The 23,507-nt window shown below is 38.7% G+C and overlaps 1 long non-coding RNA gene across 1 annotated transcript; it reads right to left on the bottom strand.

The window, feature by feature from the left end:
• Nucleotides 1-369: 369 nt before the first annotated feature.
• LOC142057437 (uncharacterized) lies at nucleotides 370-7,151 on the bottom strand. The gene is made up of 3 exons (XR_012660637.1): nucleotides 7,116-7,151; nucleotides 3,063-3,118; nucleotides 370-463 (listed from the first exon to the last, which is right to left on the bottom strand). It is a non-coding gene; the product is annotated as an uncharacterized LOC142057437 (long non-coding RNA).
• Nucleotides 7,152-23,507: the final 16,356 nt, after the last annotated feature.

Below are 23,507 nucleotides of genomic sequence, written 5' to 3'. Positions count from 1 at the left end.
ACTGAGTAGTTCATATTCTCTCATCTGAGCAAATATCATTAGCACTCTCACAATAAACAGGTTCCTATTTAGAGGTAATGGAGGTGTGCATGAGCTTTAAGCAAAGCCATCAGCTGTTACACACGCCTCTCTTTTCAGCATTAGTATGGAAGATTATGAGAGCATTGAGGGGCAATTTCAAGCTAAAAACACTTCTCCCAGATCAAGAGACAGGTGATTCAAACTGAAGACATCAGCTCCCAGCAGCAAATCAGATTAGAGTTGTCATGTTACAGACACATATACAGATCTATTTATGTAATAAATTCCTGTCCTCTACTTTGGCCCTTCAAAACTTCTCTGCAAGCCCACGTTTACCTAATGCTCTTGACTCCTCTGGCTGTCGTTTTGATAGCTGCACTGGAAGATGACCACTGGAAAAAGCAGAGCCGATGTCATCTGGGGCGATGTTAGCAACTGAGCACTAGAACAAGAGAAAGAACTTAGCCATGCTATCTTTAACAGTTCATATTCACCCACAACAAAGTTTTTTAAAGCTTATGCACATCAGATAAAGAGCAGCACTGCCCTAAACAATGAATCAAGCATAACCTCTCTCTAATCTTAAGGGATACTTAATGTTTGCAAGCGTTTGAACGAAATGCCTGGGAAGGGATTCAAGAAAGTACAAGGGATAGTGCTCTGGTCTCTGACAGCCCTGTTCTCTACAGGACAGGTAACAAGGCTACTCACACTCCTCTCCAGCTACAGTGAGAGAACACCAACCTGGGACTTCACTCCTCAGCATTTTTCTACCAGTCTGACCAATTCAGAAGATAATGCTAGGCTGAAAACAGATCACAAGAAAATAAATAGGTACTGAAGATTTTCTTTGTTCCTAACATAACAATGTATGTTGCTTGAGACTTCTAGGATAGCTTGAATTCATTGCAATCTTGTGGGAAAATTAATATTTCTTTCTTTTCAGGAATTAAATTTGCTTGTTGTTTTTCACAGTAAAGAGTTTTGTCTTTAGTAGAATGCATACAGCCAAATTCCTTTCTTTGAAATTGGCTGTTCTCTAGCCTTGTTCTCAATGGAGAGTCACAGGTGAAATTCTGCCACTTTCCCAAGAGGCTTGTTTTCAAGAAAGCTTGGCCCCCTCATTTCTTGGAAACTATAGCGAAGTGGAGTGTCCGCTGTCAATTTTTAAAGAAAGTAATTTCTCAAAAATTTCTCTTAATATTTTGGGGACAAAACTTTCACACAAGGCAGTGTTTCAGGTAAGAAGAACAAAGCAAAGCCAAGGCAATGAGTCATTAGCATGTATTTTAGGCCCATCCATCTGGGAGGACAGTAGGAAAGAAAAAACTAAAATATGTGATTTTGAACAACCCTGCACATGTGTGTAGAGGTCCATACAAATAAGGGAAGGCATACAGGAATGAAGAAAATCAGAAGGTGCATGTGCTCAGAGGGAAGTATGCAAGAACAAGATGGGATGGAACAGGAGGGAGAAATCGGATGCATTTTCCTTAAGAGATAACCACTTTACTCCTCTCATCCATTCCCTTAATTAATATCCCTTCTATTTCAAAAGTACCAACTATCTTTTCTCTTGCAGTCCAACTATAGTTATCACATTTAAACTCAGACCACCTCAGTCCTGGCTTACACTTAGCTTTGAAGTCTTCTGTTTCAATATTAGACCTGAAGAAGTGCTTCTGTGTCCAGTGGTTATCTGCTTTTCCTCAGTTATGCAAATTGGTCCATGACATTACCTCTGTCCTCACACCTTGCCTATGTCTTTAGCTCATTATAAGTATCAAAATGCTGTCACAGGAATCATCCTCATACCTGTTTTTTCCTTGCTGGCATGATGAATAGTTACTAATACCATGGGAAAAGGAATAATATAAGCAAAATGTCCAACACAGCACCTATCCATAATGGCCTACAATTTGGTAGGGTTTTTTTTTTTGCCCTGGGGAGTGGAAATTTAAATTTAAATTCCTGCAGGCAAAAGGAACTGAGTTTCAAAAACACCTCAGAATGTACCACTACTCAGACTTCAGGAAAGGGGGGAACAGAATTCTTGCTCTATCTTTTCCTCTGTGCTAGGAGAAAGGATGGATGCCTAACTCTTGGAAAAGGCTCAGGATGGAAACGCTTCTGAGGAGACTTAAACTCCTCTTTTCCAGTTTACTGGCTTACGAGGCTTCTCAGCTCAGCGTGTGGAATTACAGACATCCCTCCTTGGGTGTCTAACCCTTCCCCATAATGGCTATTTATTTATCATTAATGCCAAAATGGAAAAATAAAAAAAAAGAAAGAATGCTATAAAAGATATTTGCATGGAGAATTAACAATAATTCAGAATATACTTCACTTCAAACATTAATCTCCAACTTCCTTGATTTTTTATTTCTAGGTACAAGTAATATAAATAAGGTTTTAATAACTGATCATTGTATTGCTTAAAAAAAAAGTAATATATTTCTATAGTCTGTTGAGATACAAAAGAAAATTTTCACCAAACTCCTCTGTAGAATTTCTTTACACTGGCCAAATCTTGTCTGCCACACAAAGTTATTATTACAATCATAATTTCAGACTCTCCAGCTTCAGAAAGTACAAACTTTATTTTGGAGCAATCATTCTGTAGTGTGTCTGTAGGTGTTAGTTCCATGTCGATCTAGCTAGAGGGCATCCACCATGTATTTATTGAATTCTGTAACACTGGTAAAAGCCAAATGTTTTCTTTTTGTTTCTACATAAAAGGCTATTCTCTACAGAGCTATATTCAGGAAATAGCAGAATAGCAGAGGTTCCCATAGCCTGAAGTATGTTTACAGGCAAATGCTTTACTAGGATAAGTACGCATCCCATGGGTGAAACTTTCTCCATAAAGCCAGATAAAAACAGGTGCCAAGACAGCATACTCAGACCAGAGGGGGGGAAAAATTATTTTGTACAACTACAAGTTGCATATAACATCTACTACAAATCAACCCATCAAAAGTGTCTCAGTTAAACAGTCACACCCACAAACCATGTAAACTTTAAGTAAATACAACTCGTACCTGTATTTTCTTCTGTCATCTGGGGAAGAATGCTGGACGAATTGTTACTTTTCATGCTTTTGGATGAAATATCCCATGTATATATTGCAAGAAATTTTCCAGTAGTGGGGAAAAAAAAAAGAAAGAAAAAAGAAAAAACCAAGCATATAAATGAGAAATACTAAAAATCGCATCATTATTCACCAAACTGGTCTCTAGTGAGGTTTTACAGGTGCAGCAAAATAATATTACCTGTGATAACCCGATACTAAATATTAATTATCTACAGAAAAATGGGTTTGTTGAAAAATGAACACATGTGAAACTGAAGGACAAAATAGTTCTAGACATAATATGATGCATTAGGAACTCAATTTTGAAGCTGAAAAATCATAATTTATAAAGTATGGGAAAGGAACAGTCATTTAGTTTGCTACCTTTCTCCTTTCCTGCTTTCCACAAAGAAAAAGAGATTTTGTCGCACATTTTAACAAGCCTTCTATTACCCAAGATTTTCAAGGAATATAATGAATAATGAATTTTTTCTTTGCAATTAATTTCAAGGCAACCCAGATCAAAGTTGGGTTCACTGACAAAAAGTAAGGTTTTACAACAACTCTGAATTTTACAAAATGTTTATTTTTAAGTCCTGTCCAGCAGACAAAAACATGCAGCTCCAACCTTATTTTCTCTGGCTGCCTGAGATACTGGTTTTCTCCCCTCTCTTTGTGTTGACCCTAGGCAATGGCAGATCATGCTGATTACAGCTGCCTCATCTGTGCCACCAGTCTCTTTGGGATATCTACTGTGTATCAGAAAGACAAGCTCGGTTAGAAAATAGATAGCTCCCGGCACATCTTGCTAACCTGCAGTTCAAGACTGTGGTCATAACCAGGTGAAGGCAGGAGCCACAGAGGTCGGTGTGGCAAGATTTCTTGCTGAGCATTTCCTTCCCATGGCCATCAGTCCCCTGTTGTTGACAGAGCTCCCACTGACCAACCATTAAAAGAAATGGTTACTACCTAAATTGTTCAGAGGATTTAACACCTATTTAAAATCTTTCCTGGTAATATTTACATAGCACTTATTAATCAAAAGTACATGGAAAGGTGAAATCAGATCTATTTTTCAACAGGTAATTTAAGAGATTTGTTTTGCAGCGGGAGACACCGTTGCTTGTAGTCCAAATCCTAAACTGCCTTTTACTAAAAATGAATTATTTTCCACACAGAGAAAACAAAATACACACTCCTCCAAAATTATAGTAATATTCCAGTAAAAATACAGTATTTTTCTGTTTTTGCTGAACAAAGCTAGTAAGCTTCCAGTCTGTGCCATAGCAAAAAAAGGTTGTGATCTGAACATCGGTCCCAAGAAAAGGTTGGTTTGCATACTTATTTTTCACTTAAATTTAATTTGTGACACAGAAAGTTCCCACACAGTAAGTACCCATCTGGGGTCGACAGCATCATTCTGTTCTTTGACACATAATAAATAATGGCAACAAGGGAAATCATATTTATTGACTCTGCATCTTTCAGCAGTTCCATTCAGTTCCTTCAACTTCTTTGTTTACAACTTACAGATATTTACCTCCCCTTTTTAGTGGTTCTTTGAGAATGACACTGAAAACATTTAAGCAACTGAAAGTGCTCCAAACAGTGAGTGTATGAAGTAACTATGTTAAAGCATAAGGAAAGCTTATTTCTGCTTATTGAACCTTCATGTGCCCTAAATTTGTCACTGGAAGCCCCATAAATAGATCAGTATTATCAGTAGCTTCCACAAACACCAAATCACGATCAGCATGACCAAATCACACAGTATTTATGTTGTTGGTTGTAAGGGTGGTGGAAACAGTATTCCAAGAAATAAACACAGAATGAGAAGATTCAAATGCCAAAGTTCATAGCACAGCTACAAAATTCAGAGAGTACTGATGTAGTGTTCTGCAAGGTTTCCTTTCATCTTTCAAATCCAAACCAACATTTTAAAAGTCCAATTTTAATAGCGTAGGGACATGACAGAAACAAGTTTTTTTAAATAGAGTTTAATAACCACCCTCAGAGTTTCTGCAAAACTGTGCCCTCTCCAGAAGCGCATACTACTTCCAAATGGCACATACAAACATTTGAATTGCCATTTATGTCCAGAAGAGGTATTGCCTGAGTAGTTACCAGTCGCTTTCAGCGCCACACGCAGCCCCATGCAGAACTGGGAACTGCTGCTACTTGTGCCTCCCTATGGGAGAAAGCAGCAGGACTGGAGGTACGGCTTCTCCTAGACACGTTCCTGGTGCGGCTTTGTTACATGTTTAATGTGGTGCTCGAGCAAACTTAAGCTGGTGAACCCTTGAGCAGTGCAGGGTAGCAGGACTCATGAACAGAAAGGCAGTAGTCACTACGTGCATGTCACAACTTCAGTAAACTGCGTATATTGTTTCACATTACACTACAGGCAAATTCTATTTTTTTGGTCCAGAACATGTTTGTCTAGAGTGAGTATTCTTTTCAAGATAACCCACCTGGAAAGCCCTACAAATGTAATAAGCAATTAGGTCTATAGGTCTATAGTTTTAAGGGATACAGAAATTCCTTGAGGGAGTAAACAACTTTAAACTTCGGCAAAAATACAGAGGTAATGAAATAGCCACTTAATACTGGAACCTATTAACCTATTATACACATTACAGTAAAATAACCTTCCTGTATCAGAGCTGAATGATAAAGAATAACTTCTTTTTATTCTACCTTTCTAGAGCTAATGTTCCTACTTTTTAATTAATTATGCACATACATACAAAGAATTATGTGACTCGCTGTCTTTGCAGAAAGAAGAGGCTTCCCTGTAAGATGTGGCAGAAAAATCACATTTCTGATTAACATTGTATCATTACAAATCTAGATGTAGACCCCTGAAGTCCTTAGCATTATCCCAAGTTTACATTAGCACAAATAAGTTGGCAGTCTGGCAACTCAAGATGCATTTACAAATACAACCTATAAATGCAAAATACAAATTTTAAGAGTCACAGACCAAGAAGGTGAAAAATACCAAGCTTTCAGATTACATGAAGCAAGAAGACACATTTTCAGTTGATGAGATATTTAGGTTAGATACCAGGGAAAAAACCACACAGCTTCATTATGAGGGTTGTGAAACACTGTAATAGGCTGCTCGGTGAGGCTGTGAAATCTCCAGGCTTGGAGATACTTCTTTCTTCACTGGATAAAGCCCTGAGCAACATAAGTTGGCCCTGCTTTGAATAGGTCACCGGACCAGATGACCTCTAAAAGTCTCTTGCGATTTATATTATCCCACAATTCATACACCTCTTTTCAAGAATACAAAAATCTGAGTCAGAATTTACTATGCGTACAAGTTCAGCGCAGAAATCCTAGAAATTAGGTCTCAGTACACTTTCCATTTACCTCTCCCAGGGAGGAGCAGATACTTGTCATGAAGTATCATTCTGATGCACTGAAATGACAGGATATTATGACTTCAAGATTAGAAGTATAAAAAAAGCATAGGATCTGGTTTATTTTGGCATGCCCATAGCTTTCTCTTAGCCTTATAAGAACTTTAGCTTCAGTGCTTAAGGTTTTCAAAGCTGTGAAGATAATATAGGGCAGAAGCCTGCACACACGAATGCCCTTGATAAAGTTTCGCTTGATGCTGGGGCACAGAATCAGCCCTGGAGAAATATTTTCACAATAATTTTTCCATTATTGTTTCTAATTGTAATTAATTTACATATTCTATACAAACAAAAACATGTTACATTTATTTATCTGTGTTTATCTACAGTAATAAGAAAATCTTTTAAAAATTAAATGGCAAGTCACAGAACATGAAGATATTGAGTTCTTATGATGTAGCTTACCCATTACTACTAATATTTTTTTTATTTGATCTAAATAACAATGGTGCCAAGTGAACCACAGGTTAAAGAGTTCATCCATGTATTTCCAGTCTTTCAAAATTAATTGGGTGACAAATGATTGCATTATCGAGCTCTAATTGCTTAAAAAAGCATGTAATAGATCCGCTGCAAAACCAAAGACATCTTACCATGGTATTGCTTGAATTGATTCAACAGCCACTTCTGAAAAGCAAATACAAAAGAGCTGTTTCACATTTTGGTTCACCTGATGCAAATTCTGTTCCTCAACTCTAAGATTTCTTTAACTTGAAGCTGTATAGTGATCTTTTAAAAAGTTCCACTTCAGATATGCACTGCTGAATTGCTTGACCCCCTTCTTTCTTAGATTTCCCTGATTAACTAACAAGTGTTTTGAAGAAAGCATAATTTTAAAAGTTAGCAATTGTTAAGTAATTTACCTTTTGGCCCCAAAATACATAATTTTTCATTTTGTCTGTTTGCTCCCAAAATAGAAACAGTAACTTTGAAAAGTGTTAATTTTCTATTCATGGTATTACTAAATTTCTGAGGCAGCAAAATTTTCAGCAATTTCAACACAAATCCACACAGAGATAAAATGAAACTTTGGCATCATTTCATCTACCTCATGAATGTTCACAGCAATAGAATTTAAAATAATTCAACAGAATATCTAAATAAGAAGTGAAACTAATCCATTGCCCCAAAGGAGGTGTATATTTAAGTTCTGGACTAAGCTGATGCTTACCTTCTTGGTCTCTGCCCTTTTTAAACAATTGAACCTAATAGAAAAAAAAAATTTTAAAACCCCATCTGTGTATTTTTTTTTTACAGGAGACTACCAGAATTTATCCAAATAGTCATGCAACATCAAAACAAATAGAACACTTCTTTTTTTTTTTCATCTTGGGACAGCATGTTTTTAGTTACTGAAACAATTAATTCATATCAGCTTAACTTCTAACTCAAAGGAAAAAACCCAACAAACAAACCAAAGAAAACCAAACACTTTCCCAGTGTTTTCTACAAGCTTTTGAGGTGGGCTTCTTCCCTGGGATCTCCATCTCTATTAGAAGTGATCTATCCAGCAAAGCACTGACATACATGCTCACACTCTACCCAGTTATGTAAACAACCACAGTACGTTCTTATGTCCTATTGAGATCACTGGAACTTAAATGTGTGCTTAAATTAATTTCTCTGTGGATTCCTTAGTAAGCAAACCACATGAATGCTACTATTATTCTCTTTAGCATTTACGGGGTGCTAGAATTTGTAATTATCATCTCTAATGGCCTTGATTTTCCACTGTTAGCATACCTTCATCAGTACAGATTGATTATGTAGTACTAGCAGATCATCACAACAGAGCAATATAGAACAAATGTATGAAGATTTTTAAAATGTGTCTAATGTATACTTGGTCATTAGAGAAAAAAATTAAGGTTCTATGTTATAACTTCAACATATCTTACTCTAGAGCCATTTGAAGATCTTATTTGCTACATCTTATTAAAATCATGTTGGAGCCTACAGCTGTTATTGCACACCTTGCATAGACAAGCACCTTGGCCTATCCCTTGGATAACAGCACTTTAAAATTTACCTGGGAGAGAACAGACAGTATACAGCCCCTCCTGATTCACTGAGCTATTGTTGGCATTCAAGGAGAGCAAGTGGGAACAAGATACCTCTAGAAACAGAGTAAAGCTGTAGGCCATGCAGTCCTTTTTCCTCTGTCTAGCAGATCCCAAACCAGGTGACTGTAAAATGGTGACATTCTTCAGCATGAGGAACAACAGCAGTATCTAGAGTTGTACAGCAAAGAGATACCCAGAAATTACTGTGAATTCAAAATGAAAAAGATTTCTTGCACTTTCACAAGTGCCTAACCTAAAAAAGCCTCCGGTGGCTACAAAACCCTACCTTTTTTTCTCAACTGTAGCTACAGCATCACTTACATAGCTACATAAAAACAAAATACAAAATTTGAATATAGAAGTTTGAACAAACATTTATGAAAAAAAGCTTAAAATTTGACACATCACAAAAATAATGCCAACTGCAGTAAGTACCATACTTAACCTACTTTGCCCTTCAGAATGTGCACTTTTTATTATAATTCTAATTTGGTCCACTGGGTGGATTGCTCCTCTTTTATCCACTAGGCTTGATCAAATCAATGCAATAGAAGAACTGCTGATGCATGAAATAATAGGTCAATGTAACCTTGTCATGGAGTAATATCCCTGCAAATCACAGTAAGCAAATAAACCAATTCATTTTATATGCTCGAGGTATTAGGAATAAATTACCAAAACCTAAAGCAGGAACATTTTAATTTCAAATATAATAAATTGCTGCATACTACTGTATGAAAAACTCATTTAAATAACTTCTTAACACACAACAAAGGGAAAAACATTTACAAATAAATGGTGGCTGTAGTGACCATTACCAAATCCCCTTCATCCACCACTGGACTTCCCCAGATCAGTATAACTGTTTACTTCTTATGGCCTTTGTACGATTAAGGCTTTCTAAAAAGCTTTTGGCATCAAGGTGTGTTGTCTTTTCTTACCTTGTCCATTACAGATGTCCCTAGAGTAAGCTCATCTAAGCTACAGGCACAGTACATTTAGCACAATTTTTACACATAAAAGGTTTTTTTTTTTTGCAATTTGTAATTTTTCATTTTAAATTGGTTTACCACAACAAAGTTAGCATTACATTGTTAAAGCTTCCATGTACTTAAAAAGAGATAAGATTCTCTATGAGATGATTCATGATCATATAAGAAAATACTTTGTAAGACAACTGTAAAGGTAGTAAAAAACTAAACCACCACCCCAGTAGTCACATGCTACGACATCATCCTATAAAACATACTGGAAACATAAACATTTGATTGTATTCTTAACAGCATTAGATGTTCTATAAGGATCTCTGTTATGCATTGCTATTAATGCAAAATTTTTGTTTAAAACTTTTAGAATAAGCTACATGTATGTCTGCAAGCATATATACACACATTTCTACAGATGAGGGTTGGTAAATAAAACTTACAGGAGCTTACCAGGCTGGTGTTGTGTAATTCTGAGAGTATATGCTCATACTGTTATGTAGTAACAGTAAAATGAAATTTAACCAAAATTTAAATGGTGTTTCTAACTGCTATAACAATACTATATAACAATATAACTGCTAACAACAATATTTTGTTGTATGTGACAACTGTATAAAAGACAAATTATGTGTACTACTGAGTAATGTGTGCTGAACTTCTGACGTGGGTGGGATTTTTTTTCTTTCCCAGAATACGCTTAGGTAGTTATAGGGACACTCTTCTTTATCAAAAAGTGTTTAATTTTATAAACAAATACAGAGAAACGACTTTAAACTTTAGGGATCAGTGAATGGAAAAAAACTTGCATGATTATTTTATCTTAGATAATAAATGTTTAAAATACGTATGTTATACCTAACTGCATAGTTTAACATAAAAAATAGTGCAGAATAATATTAACGTCTGAAATACAGCTTTTATAGTTATACATTGAACATGGGAAATAGGTGTTGGAAACAGGTGTTGACAAGATTTCATTTTTCATTTGGGACACGAGAGGGAACACACAGGCGTTCTCATGATAGATATCTCAAGCAGGGTACTCTTGTCAGAGCAATTTTTCAGAAAGTGGACGTGTCAACTACGCAATCTACACTGTAAAAGCAAGAGATTACGCAACAGTGCCATTATTAGTTTTAATCAGGGTCTGCCTGGCCACATGAAAGACAAGATACAAGTATTAAAAATATTTCTTAAAAACCTGAACAAAAATTTCAAAATAAAAATATTAGATATTAGAATATGCTACTTATGCTCTCATAATTAGCTTAATAACAAACACACTTCACAACATTTTAAGAAAAGACTTGGAAATTAGAATCTCTTTACATAAAAAACCCCAAACAACCCCACATTATCTGTGGTCACAGAGAGCTCATAAGAAAATACGGCTGGACTGATCACTTCTGGTGTTCCAAAAACCTGAAAAATAAAGTAAAACATAAAGCAATAATTTTTAAACAAGTTTGGCGACCACATCCACTATAAAATCTAACAGAGTTATCTGAAGGGTCCTATAAACAGAATCAGCTGGTTTTCCTTTAATCTTAGGCTGAAAGGGTCTATGACACAGTAGCCATATGCCAAAAAAAAATATTAAGAACATTCAGCAAAAAGATCTGTGACTTCTCTGGGTCAAACATAAAGCTATCTATTTCATGGACAGTCCTAAAGACACATACATTTTCCTACAGCATATAGATCAGAAGCTCAGAAGCTCAATAACAAAAAGCAGAATTCCTTAACATGTAATGGCTGTGCATCCTTGAAAGCAACAAGCCAATGTCTCTCTGCTCTCCTCGCCAGCTCTGGCATTTGTAAACGGTTTCCCCTTGCCACTATCTCACTTTGAAGCAGCCAAAGCCAGCCGTATTTTGTTGCTGGGTTTTGGCTTCCCCTCACAGAAGGCACACAGCTGTCAGGGAAGCTCAATGTTTTATGTTTGAATTCCATTGCAGGGCCAGACCCTGCTCCCTTAAAAGTCAGAGAAAGTTTTTCCTTTGACTTAATTAGGAGCAGAAAGAGGTCTTGAGTAGCAAGTTTCTTCAGTAATGTGTGTTTGTCAGTGGAGTAAATTGACAGGCAGAAAATGATGCTACCACCTGAGGAAGTCGCTGAAATTCAGAACCCCAGATGTGATCCTAGTTACACTTCTGACAATGGATGGAAAAGGCTGCTGAAATAACCATGGCAACACAGCACAGGTGATTAGCAGATTTCCATATGGGTGCCTGTAACTATGCCTATCCTGAAGAGTCGCTCCATGTACTCCAAGGCCTCTCCCAGAGCCCCGAGAGTGGGGTACATCACTGCATGGCTGCTGCCACTCTTACCTTTGCCTCATTCTCACCTGCTGTTATTTTCTGTACCCTGGGAACTGATGAGACCAGTACTCCAATTGACTCATACCAGCTGGATCTGGTTCAAAGGCACACCACAAGGATTGGTTCAAGAGTAGGAATGAACAGCTCAAGTAAAAGGAGGAAAGAAAAAAAGGAAGCGATAACTACTTAACCTGGCCTAAGTAGCACAGACTCTGTATGTTGAATCACATCTCTTGTGACAAACATCCGTAGCGTATCCAAACATCTGAAGCGTACAGGAAACTCGCCAGACCTTGTACGTGGTCTTGGGAATATACACATAAGACCGTAAAGACATGTCAGGAAGTTTATCCTGAGAGGAATAAAGTATCAGAAAGGCTATCACCTTTCAGACGTTAACATCTTAACCATTTTCATCTTTTGTACAATGTAATAAAGGGACATGATCTTTTCCAACCTTAATGATTCTTTGATTCTATGAGTCTACGATAAAAGTCAGGACTATCTGCTTGTCAGATCACATTTTATTCTTTAAATTAAAGCAGCTTTCATGTTATACAGACATATAGAAAGGTTTGGAAAGCAGTAAACCCATATTTTTTAACTCATTCCTTTAACTTGAAGGTTTTTGACTAATGGGAGAGAAGCTTCTCAGGCCTTCCTATGCCATGCTTCAGCCGATGGTGACATTTTACAGCCCAGGGGCAAGCTGTGAGGAATACAGCTCTGAACGGAAACGCTGGCGCATGTCTGACCTTCAGAAACAACAAAGACAACACCAGAGCTTACACCACTGCTGTGAAAGATGAACAAGCCACGGTACAGAAATAAAAGCTAGGAGTCTCAATACCAGGGGACTTTTTTAAAAAAAAAAAAAAACAAAACTAGAGTGACTTGGACCTACGGTTCTGTGAAATGAGGTGTGTTTTGCCGCAGAAAGGTCTGAAATACACCTAACGTTCCCATCAGGTTTTTCTCAAGCCCCCGCAGCCACCGGCCGTCCTCGAGCAGAACGGCACCCACGGAACGGGGCGAAGCACCGGGAGGACGCCAGCACCCCACGCGCCCCAGCGGCAGCGCGACCGCCGCCCACACACCGGCCCCAGCGCTCCCGCCGCTCGCCTGGGCGTGGGGTAAGGCGCGGCCACGTCACGGAGGCCGGGCCCTGGGGGCGGGTACTGGCAGCTGCCACCTGCGCCCTCCCGCCGGTGGCGCAGAGCTCCTGCTGCCGGGGCCCGACTAGGGGTAGGGGAGGGTGTCGGTGTCCCGCGATTGCTCCGGGCGGGAAGGGCCGGGCCGGGCCGGGCCGGGCCGGGGTCAAAGGCGAGGCCTCGGAGCCGCTGCAGCCCACGGCTGCGCGCCCAGGGGCGCGGTCCCAGCTCGGGCGGTGGCGAATGGCCTGGCGACCGGGAAAAGGCACCGCTCTCCGCGATTCCTCAGTGCTAAGAGGCATCCAGGGAAACCCGAAATGGCTATAAAGCCATCGTGCCCTTTCTTTTCAAAAGGGATACAACCCAGCCGCACAAACAACTATTGAAAGACGTTGTGGACCCACAAAGCGTAAATTCAGTCAAAAAGGTATGACACAAATCTGTGATGGATCGGCCTATCTGCGACTATTAAACACAACAAACGAAATGTGATTCCAGCTGAGGAAGTTTCTGAAGTGCTGTTCCCCAGAAGCTGAGGGGCCATGTCAAGGGGAATATCTGTTTTATATATGCCTTGGTTTTAATCCACTTTCCTTAAGCATCTGTTACTGGAAAACAGGCTCCTAGGTTAAACAGACCGTTGGTCTGGCTCATGATAGTTATGCATCTCCATTATGTTTACCATTTCCCCTGAGAAAACCATTTCAAGCTTCTCCATTCCTGCCTGCCAAAGGAAGCTGTGTGTAGCAGGGACTCCTTCTGCACTCTGGGACTCTCCGATGATTACTTGGTTGGCTCCCAGAGCATGTACAATTCTGCAGCTTCCTTAAGGTCTTACACACACGTGCCCCCAAAGGCACTGAAATTATTTTAAACAGATGTAGCCAGGATACTGTTAGGTCTTTCCTGAGAGCATTACAGTGGAATGGGTAAAATACTCTGACCCCAGAGGCATGAATCAGAGTTGTCCTAAGACATTAGAAAAAGCTGCATCTTGGTGGAGAGGTGTTAATAAAAACCTAATCACTGGGGCCTGAGAGCTGTAGGTGGTGAGATGTGATCCAAAGGATCACATCTCTGGTGCCCCAGGGCACTAAAACTTGTGGGCATTAGCTGTGTTAGCTAACATGCCACCTGCCCCTGGGCAGATCATCAGGGCTGACCCAACCTTCTTGTGAGCCTTTTCACCTGAAGTATTGCTAATTGCACTCTAGTTTGGAGTTATCTCCTAATGACTTATTTTAAATGAAAAAAAGTTTTATAAAAGTCAAAACATGAGAAAAGTGTGAATTTACACACACAATGTTAGAATTTATTTGTAGAATTCAAATTGTAAAAGTCCTTGGTATTAATCATCATTAATAATGCTCTAAATGCATCTCTCATGAGCAGGCACTAGTGATATATTCAGATTACTTGGTTAGGATTAATAGAGGATCGGCATTCTGATTAGCAATTAAAAAATGCTGCACCTTCCTAAAAACAAGTACTCCTTTGTTAGCTGAGCTGCTGAAGACAAATGTTTTCTTTTTAAAAATTCTAATTTTGATACTGGATTGTAACCTGTGTATAAGAAACTGCTATACACAGAAAAGGAGAACAGAAAGTCAAGTGAGCCACTTAGTTAATCTCTGACTGATGTAAGACTTCATGGCTTAGCCAACAAGAAGGACATCTCCTGCAGGCAAAAAATTGGATGAGACTATTTTATGTGTTTGATTTGCCTCTTTGAATAAATAATGATAGATAAAAGTGATATCACTATAAAAAAGTGCTGTGGAATCAGCAGCAAGTCAAGAGGTTTGGTTGCTTTGATGAAAGTTTTTCATGTGGCATTGAGATGGTAGGAACTCAGTCATTTCTGCAGCAAGATTTCACAAGAGAGACTGCTCTTACTGCTTCTGAGATCAAGCGCAATACATTCAGCACATATTAAGGCTGGTATATTACATAGTCTATTAGTTTAAAAGGGGTGAGGCGTGCCTATAATTTGAGGTAATCTTGGTTGGATCATTTATCTTAATCTATTTTATAAAATGTGCTTTGTTGTACACTGTACTTTCCTCTTATACCTTCTCAATAGGAAGGAATGTTTTCTAAACTGAAATAAATAATTAACTCATAATTGGCATATGCTCCACAGATGGGGGCTCTGCTGTGATTTAGCAGCCTGGCCATGGGAGCAGGCTGAGGACTGCAGGACCCCTGGACTATTGCTCCCCAGAAGGCATTCTGCAGAGAGCAACCACTCCTTACCCAGAGACAATGGGTAACTGCAGCAGTTCCCTTGAAGTGTAAAGCTCCTGTTATCAGAGTACCCAGTCAGCTCAGGGAAAACAGAGCCATATCCCAGAGCATCCCACCTGCTCTGAGGTGGCTCTTGTCCCTTTAGGGCACAGAAGTACTTCAGCTGTTTCTGGACCTTGTGCAGAGAAGGCAAATTCCACGTGCCCATGCCCCATGCTGTCATGCAGATCTGTACAAAAACCATGGGGAATCTAAGCCTACATCATCATTCTAATTGTTTTTACCACCATCTAAGTTTTTAATCTTTGATAGTGTGTGTATCTTAATTAAGAGCTGGTTCTCAAGTGTATTGAAAAGCACCCGAACAAACCAAATAACTGTATAATTCTAATATATCATTCTGAGTATTCAAAATATCTAATTGCTGTAGCTTATTAAAAACAGGCCCAAACTTACCCGCCTCCTTCCCCTTTCTTGAACATATTTAGTAAGTGCCAGAGGTTCTAACATCCACATCAGAATCCAGATCTGAGTATTGTAGCTGATACCTGACACCTATTTTAAATTAAGTCTAGGATGAATGAGTGCATATAATAAAAAGACAAATTAGGTGGTAATGTACTTAGGCACTTTATAAAGAATTATTTTAATGTAACATACTATTCTGCTTTACTGGCTGTTTAATATTTAATATGTTTTAGCTGATTAAAACTGTGGTTCTAATGAGAAAAATAATTGAATGGTAAAACTAGAAATTCCTGTATTTAAGTCTCAGTGATTTCAGTACTCTGCAATCACTGTATTTAGCTTAGGAAACCTTCCTCTTCATGTGTACCGAGGTATTTCAAAATAGCATAACTGTGCACAATGATTTGGTTCTTTGGGATGGGAGAGAGCAAACCCCATGAAGGCAATGCAACAGCTGCACACTGGGACACCCTACAGAGAACTTTGGCACTGTACCACAAACTCTCATGAGTTGTGTGGGGAAACTGGGAAAAGTGAATCAGCTAAAGGCTTCTAAAAATTCTTGGGTCTTGTGTCTCCCCACTCCATTCGGGGGTAGAGAAGGGAACTAGGACTTTCTTAGAGCTGATATTTGTGAGCATAAGTAAATGTGGCCCATGAAACAGAAAGGTTCCCTAGCTGCTTTGTCTTCTGCCTCACCCTCCTGATTGATAGAAGAGTAATGATCTTGGGATCCATGAACCAATTTTATCCACTTGTGGGAAAAGCTTTTACAAGTCCTTCCTCTGATGAGAAAAAACACTTCCCTGTAGAATTCCAGGATACACTGAGCATGTTCAGTGTTCCTCTTTGAATATTCAAGATCCCGTTGGGGTAGCAGTTACAGCTCCAGTGTTCATATGCATTAACTGAGCTGCTCTAGCCGGTTTTAAATAGTGTTAGAGAGAACCTACTTCCCATAACAAGATTGCTCATGGTTCTGGTCTCTCTAACTTAACTATTCAAGCACTGGACATAGCCTTGATTACACTACTTTGCATGTAGCTTCTCAGCGTCATTATACAATTTATTCAAGCATTTTATTAAGAAGCTCAGACATAGCCTTAGGTCTCATGTAGGCACATAAGAAGATTTGGTTAATATTTTGGAAAATATAAAAGTGTAATCTTTGCCCACTTAAAACTATTCCTTTCAGTTCTTTCAGAGCAAATTAACAGAAGTCAGGGGAGCCACACTGCTGAAGGCTCAGGTAATGCTGAGAAGAATGGGCCTCCTGTATTGGGCTGCTAAATTGAACAAGCTGTGTTTTATAATGTAGAATAAGCAGATGTCAAAGTGTTTGGCGTTCTTTGCCATGTTCAACAAAAGCAAAGCACTGCCACTATTCCTGGGCAGAAGTAAAGAAAACTATTTATATGTGAGGGGAAGAAAAGAAGCCATTTCCACACTCCTCTGGGATTAACAGACGGTAGCTGAGACCACCTGACATTCTCAGGCTTGTTCTCTTTCCTGTCTAATGAGTGAATAGTGTGCATTTTCCTTTCTCTTCTTCACATGTGCATCCTAGACTTCTGGAGAGCTGTCTCAAATAAGCGGAATATGGCAGCGTGACCGACATCTCCTTTCCATACAGATGAGAGATCTGCATGTGGAGATCACAGGCATGCCATCTGATCCTGAATAAAGCATCTGGGATATGACCCGAAGCGAAGATATGGGCTTCGGTCTAATAAAATTTCTTTTAACCTGCTTTGTAATTAGAGTCTGTTTTGAAATGTGCTCTGTGATGGCTAGTTCATGTTAAAAAGGAAAATGAAAAATGTTTTTTGAGTAGTATACAGGTTAATAACGGAACTTTGTTTAACCAGAACAGGAACCTACAGATAATAGTAATATATTGTTTTTGCAGATAACCCTACCTTTTAAAAAGACAAAAACATATGCACACACTATTATTTCTGATGAAGCTGGCGATGTGGGTATTTGTAAAGAGAAACTTGTGAAAAATATCACAGTTTATGGCACTTGAATATTATTTTTCATTTCAAATACGAGTATCTCCTAAAAAAAAGTGGTTTTCTTGTGTTTAATTTTCTCCCTTGTGGTTCATTGTTCGTCTATACTAAATGCTATGGTGATGTAATTCTCAGTTCAGGACATCTCAGTCACTGTCATGGTAAAAGTCTGTGATTCAGCAGTAACAGGAAATTACAGATGCAAAAAAGATTGCCTTTACGATGGGACAGGTTGACAGGAAGGGCAAATGATGATGATGCCAAAAGTGAATTACTTGCTCAATAATGGCATCAATGGCCTGCAAAAGCCAGTGACCAATGCCCTAGAGAAGCGGGATTAAGATGAGCTAGAGGTTCCTACCTTAAGGCAAAAGTTCCATTATATTCTTAGGCTAGAGAGAACAATTAAATCCAAAGCACACAAAGTCTGAGCATACTTGAGGATGAGGTAAACCAGGCTTCGATCACATGCTGGTGTAGGCACAGTTGTGGCAGTCACAGGGGAGAAAAACTGGTAATCCTTAATAGAGACGTCTGCACCAGCAGAAGACTCTACTGCAGATGCAGCAGGACAGACAAGACAGCACGTTTTCTGGTTCAACTTCTTTTTCACTCCGGAGGACAGGAGGCAAAGGTGCAGGAGAGGAAGGGTTGCTACAGTGATGCACACATTAAAATGGCTTCTAGTACACATTATTCCTACACTGGTAAACTGTTCCATGCTTAGACAGAGCTAAAGGGGATCAGATGTCATAAACTGGATTATTATGATTTCTTTGGTAGTTCAATTAGAGGAAAGAAAATTCTAGCCTTACTAGGAGTAATGGAGAAATCGGAACCTATACAGAGCCTCTGCACCAGGCCTCTGCACCACTAAAGAGTGCACTTAAATTGCCCAGCAAATAGCAACTCAGTTCACACCTCAGTACAAACTCCCTACTTCTTCAAGAGTTCCCGGCCACTAACTTCAGTACATCGCAGCATGGGATTCACCACACAGCCACCTGCAGAGGAGATGTACCCCAGCTACGTACCTACACACCCTTGAGTGGATATCCATAACCTTTGTCAGTGAGCCCAAAGGATTTGTACACAGCCTCAGGTTGGGCTCCTGTTAACATGGCTAAGTAGTGATGTAATCACCAGCCCTGGGTCAGGGACATGCTGGGATTTTGTGTGTACTTAAGTAAATGTGTACCGCAAAAAAATTAAGAGATGATGAGAAGAAAAACAGGGTCAACGGCCCCCAGGTTAAAGTCCAAATCTCATTATCCATTATCTCCCACTGACTTGTCACAGTCACAAGGTCAAAATACATGTTTTCTTTGGTTTTCATTATCCATAATGAAACACCTATATGACTTGAAATCAGTTGAGAGTAAATATTAACAGGGAATAAACCCCATAAACTTATTTAAAAGACCCTTTGAATTACACATCCTTCTGCTGATTTTCTCTGATCAGGACTATTCATTCCATAAGCCCAGGGCCTTGTACCCGCTATGCTGCACATTAACACTTACCCGACAATTGTGAGCCTTGCTGGTTGCTGAACACTTGCAGGTCCTTTGTGGCTTGGATGCTGTTTCAGTGCAAAGTTATTGATAATACTTGCTAGGTGTCCCTTTGGAGGAAATCTTTGCTTTCAGGTTCAGTAGTCTCAAAGACTTAAGGAGCCTGTTTGGTATTTTTAAAAAGTTTGGCAGGAAAATCTAAGTGGTCTTTGAGTTGACTCCATCATGTGCCAGAGCAGCAGCCCCCGCATCTCTACCAGAGGACTCATAAGAATCTCATGAAAAGTGTAAAATAATTGGAGAAACTAAAAAAGAGGAAAAAAGATTCTAGAACAAACCGTAAGATCCGACAATAAGATAAGTGTTATACTTCTGTTTCTCACCACTCATTATGGAGATAAGCTGACAAGATCTATTAAATGTTACAAGGCTCATTTAAAAGTGCCTAGGTAATTGTGCAACTACTTGCACAGAGATATAAATTTACCCTATTTATAAACTTTTGGGTGGTCTGCTAAAATCCTTTAATGTCACTGAACAGTAAAATGTATCTTTTGTCTAAGAGTTTCGAGACATCAGCGTTTTGTATTTCCTACTTCTTCAGTATTCAAGACTAATATTGAATCTAGGTGAAAATTTACAAACTGAAATAGTTAAGTTATAGTTACTTAATGCAATCCCTCAAAATCTGCAAATAGCTCCAAGTTAAATATTTCTTTCAAAAATTACATCTACAATTTAGCATGGAAGGAAGAATTACACAGTGATGGTTTTAGGAAGGACTTCTCCCAACATAGTTTTAAAAAACCTTTATCCTACTTTTTCTGTAATAGTAGCTGAGGAGGTATGAAACAACTTTATAAATTTGTTGGATTATTGCAGTGAGAATCTGGTCAGTCAGGACCAAAAGGTGAATCCCACAACCTTCTCCCGGGTGAAAGTCTTATTCAAATCAGTATGAAAGCTTTAATGTGATAAAGCCCCAAATTTGGATTACATGATTTGGACCTTAACTAAAAATAATTTGATTAATAACATGTTAAATGAAACTATCTGAAGAACATCGGTTGTTTTTTTCCTAAATATTCTCTGCTTAAAGGTTTGTCCAAGTGTGAAAGTCACTTTTCAACACAGAAAAGATGCCAAATCTCAAGTTTTTAAACCATATCCTGATTTTTGGTAGAGATTAATTAATTTGAATTAACTACAAGATTAATTAGTTTATATGATGTGTCTATTATACCAATGACATTTAAGATTTAAAATTCAGAAGTGAACTGACCTTGAGCAGCATATGTACTCCAAATGTATAATTAAAAAGAATATTAATCATTTAATTTTATAAAATGAACAGCTGTTCTACTTGATTGGAAACAGCTAAAAGTGTAAAATGTATTTTGTGAATGCAAAATTAAAAGTTAATTTTATTATAGGGTGCAATTTGCCAACTAGAAATAAATTCTTGAGATGTAAGCAATATATTTTTGTAACGCTCTACCCATACATCAGAAAGGTCACATGTAGATTTAAATGCCATATTACTATAAAAGTTTAACGATTTCAATTGAAAAGCTATCATATGATTTAGCTATTTAGAGACGAATATGAAACAGCTATGATGGATATGTCCTCCTTTTCCAATGAACTATTTAAAAGCTTTAGAGAGAAATAATGTTTCATTAAATTTTTTTTTTATTCTAAACTGTTACTTTTACTTACCTTGTGTCATGAATCTCTTATTTTATTTTTCTTTTACTATTCTCACAGATTAAAATTTTCATTGGCATTTGACATCTTGGGTTTTCACTTAAATGCATCCCCCTCTCATGACAGGTATTTAACTAATTTTTACTATACATATTTTTAACCTGTGCACTTTCATGCTTTAAATGTAGCCATTATACAGCTATTATACAAGGTGCATAGGCCATTGCTTTTTTTTTTTTTTCTTAGATCAGATACCACCACTCCCTTGAGATGGTGCTGGCACTGCCTGGGCTGTCTTTTGCTTAAAACCTACATTACTTGCAGGCTCATACTTCAGTGAGTGGTAAAACTTCAGTATTTCAGTGCACATTGTGTCTTGAGGAATAAGTAGGAACCCCAAGTAGTCTGGCTAGACCAGACAGCGTAGATGCTGGGTAAATTCAGTTTGTCATCCAACTGGAGAAAAATCTTTCCATAATGGTCCAGCTTAGAAATAATTTTGCCTACAATTATCAGGCTATTTTCTACTAGTTACATCTACTCTAATAGGAATGGTTCTCTAGTTCTTAGTCAGGCTAAACTTGTGCGAGAAACCATCTCATACACTGCTTCAACTCACGCTAATACTTCATCTTGATCTTGGCACTTACTTAGTGAAAGTGAAAGGCCATTACTGTGTGGCAACATCCAAGTCCATTATTCTATTCTGTAAGTGGACCTTTTGTACTCTGGGATACTGTCGTTTCCCCTCTACTGCTACCAACAAAAGCACTTTCCATTACTGTCCATTTTAAGTAGGTCTGACCTGAACACAGAATTGAAAGACTATTTACTGAAAGGAACTCTCTTAAAGCAGTCCTGAATTCTGTAACACTACATTCTTAATGGAATTGAATTATCAAAGAAAGGAAGAAGGTTGCCACTGCATGCCATTAAACATTTTAAAAAGCAGAAACTTTATGTTATTCCTGATGACATTTAAATTGTGTGTCAGTAGTAAATGGAATGCACTTTGTCTCAAAGACTTTTTTGACTACGGGCTTCTGGATCAGGTCCATCAGTTATTTCCTGCGTTGCTGTTGCTCATTCTGGAACACCAACAACAACATGCTTCTAGAGCCTAAATCTTTGGCAAAAGAATGCTAACCAATGAAGGTAAACGTATTTCTCTCAAGGTTCTGACAAGATTCTTCTGTAGTAAAGAAGATAACTGCTTGGTTATTAATTTAATAAGTTGACCCTAAGAATATGGTGTGGGAAATTAATTCAGAATCGTAAACATTGAAGTATTGTTAAGGAGCTCTACCGTGGTAACTGTCCATTAACTTCTCATTATTTCAAATGTGAGGGTGCTGGTGGTATTGTCTCATCTCATTATTTCCTGAGAGAATAGATTCTTTGCAGTATTTGGCACACAAACACATCAGTTTTACAGGTTCTGTCATTACAAATATTTATCGAGCTGCTGTTTTTCTTGATTCAGAAGTCCATGGCAAAGCATCTGTCATTATGGTTGTGACGAAGCTTTTTTGACAATTGACACCAGAGGAACCTGTCTGAGGCTGAACGGTTCCAGATCAGTCCCAGTGAAGTTTCGATGCCACTTTTTATTTGTCTGTCTCATTAGGGAACCAGAAAATAAAGCTGACTTGATAAAAATATAAGGAGCAAATAACATATTCTCTATGTTAGAATGCAAAATATAGCAAATTACTGATCGGCTTCCTTATTTGTTCTGTACAAATTTCAGTTTAAACAAAACAAGGACAAAATAGGGAACTCCCTACAGTAAAAACAGTAATTATTTTAAAAGAAATGTGCCAAAATGAATGTATGCCCAATGAGACACAGGAACCCTAAAAGCTGTCACTCTCTACCAAGTACTTATAAACACAGTTTTGTGCCAGATATCTTCCCGTGCAGGAGAGTGACTGCCGTTTCGTCACACTGGGAGGATAACAAGCAGCTCACCCTTAAATTCTGCGATTTTACAAAGTTAGCATATGGAAAGCATGTTTTGGCTGTGCCCGGCCATGGACTACTTAAGGATGGGACTGGCTGGTTATCGCAGGCCCTGTGGCCTGGACCTGCCTGAGAAGGGGCATTATTAGACTACTGCCCATCTCTGCTCAAATGTATATCCCAGTCTGTAGTACTTGACCTGTACGTTCACTCCCGGTATTGGCACCATGTGTTTCTCTTTTCTCTCACGGCTTCCCGTGTAGGAAACCAAAACCTGACAATAATTAAAAAACAAAACAAAAACAAAACCCAAGCCGAGAGGCCAACATCAGTCCGAAGAAGCTAGGGATTTTAAAGGTGTTTACCATGAGCAGCTCCCAGGTCACAGCGCGCTGAGCTCCACTTGGCCGCGGCGATGCAGCTTGGTCCGGCCGCCGCCTCAGCGGGAAATGGCGGGAAGGCGGCGGCCGCGCGCGGAGGGGCCCCGGCGCCCTGCGGGCGGGGGGAGCCCGGGGACGAGCAAATGAAACCGACGCGGCGGGACCGTC

The sequence above is a fragment of the Phalacrocorax aristotelis genome, chromosome 5 (assembly GCF_949628215.1).
Source record: "Phalacrocorax aristotelis chromosome 5, bGulAri2.1, whole genome shotgun sequence".
Taxonomy (NCBI): domain Eukaryota; kingdom Metazoa; phylum Chordata; class Aves; order Suliformes; family Phalacrocoracidae; genus Phalacrocorax; species Phalacrocorax aristotelis.
Note: the sequence above shows the minus strand (reverse complement) of the source record. Positions and strands in the feature narration are given on the sequence as shown.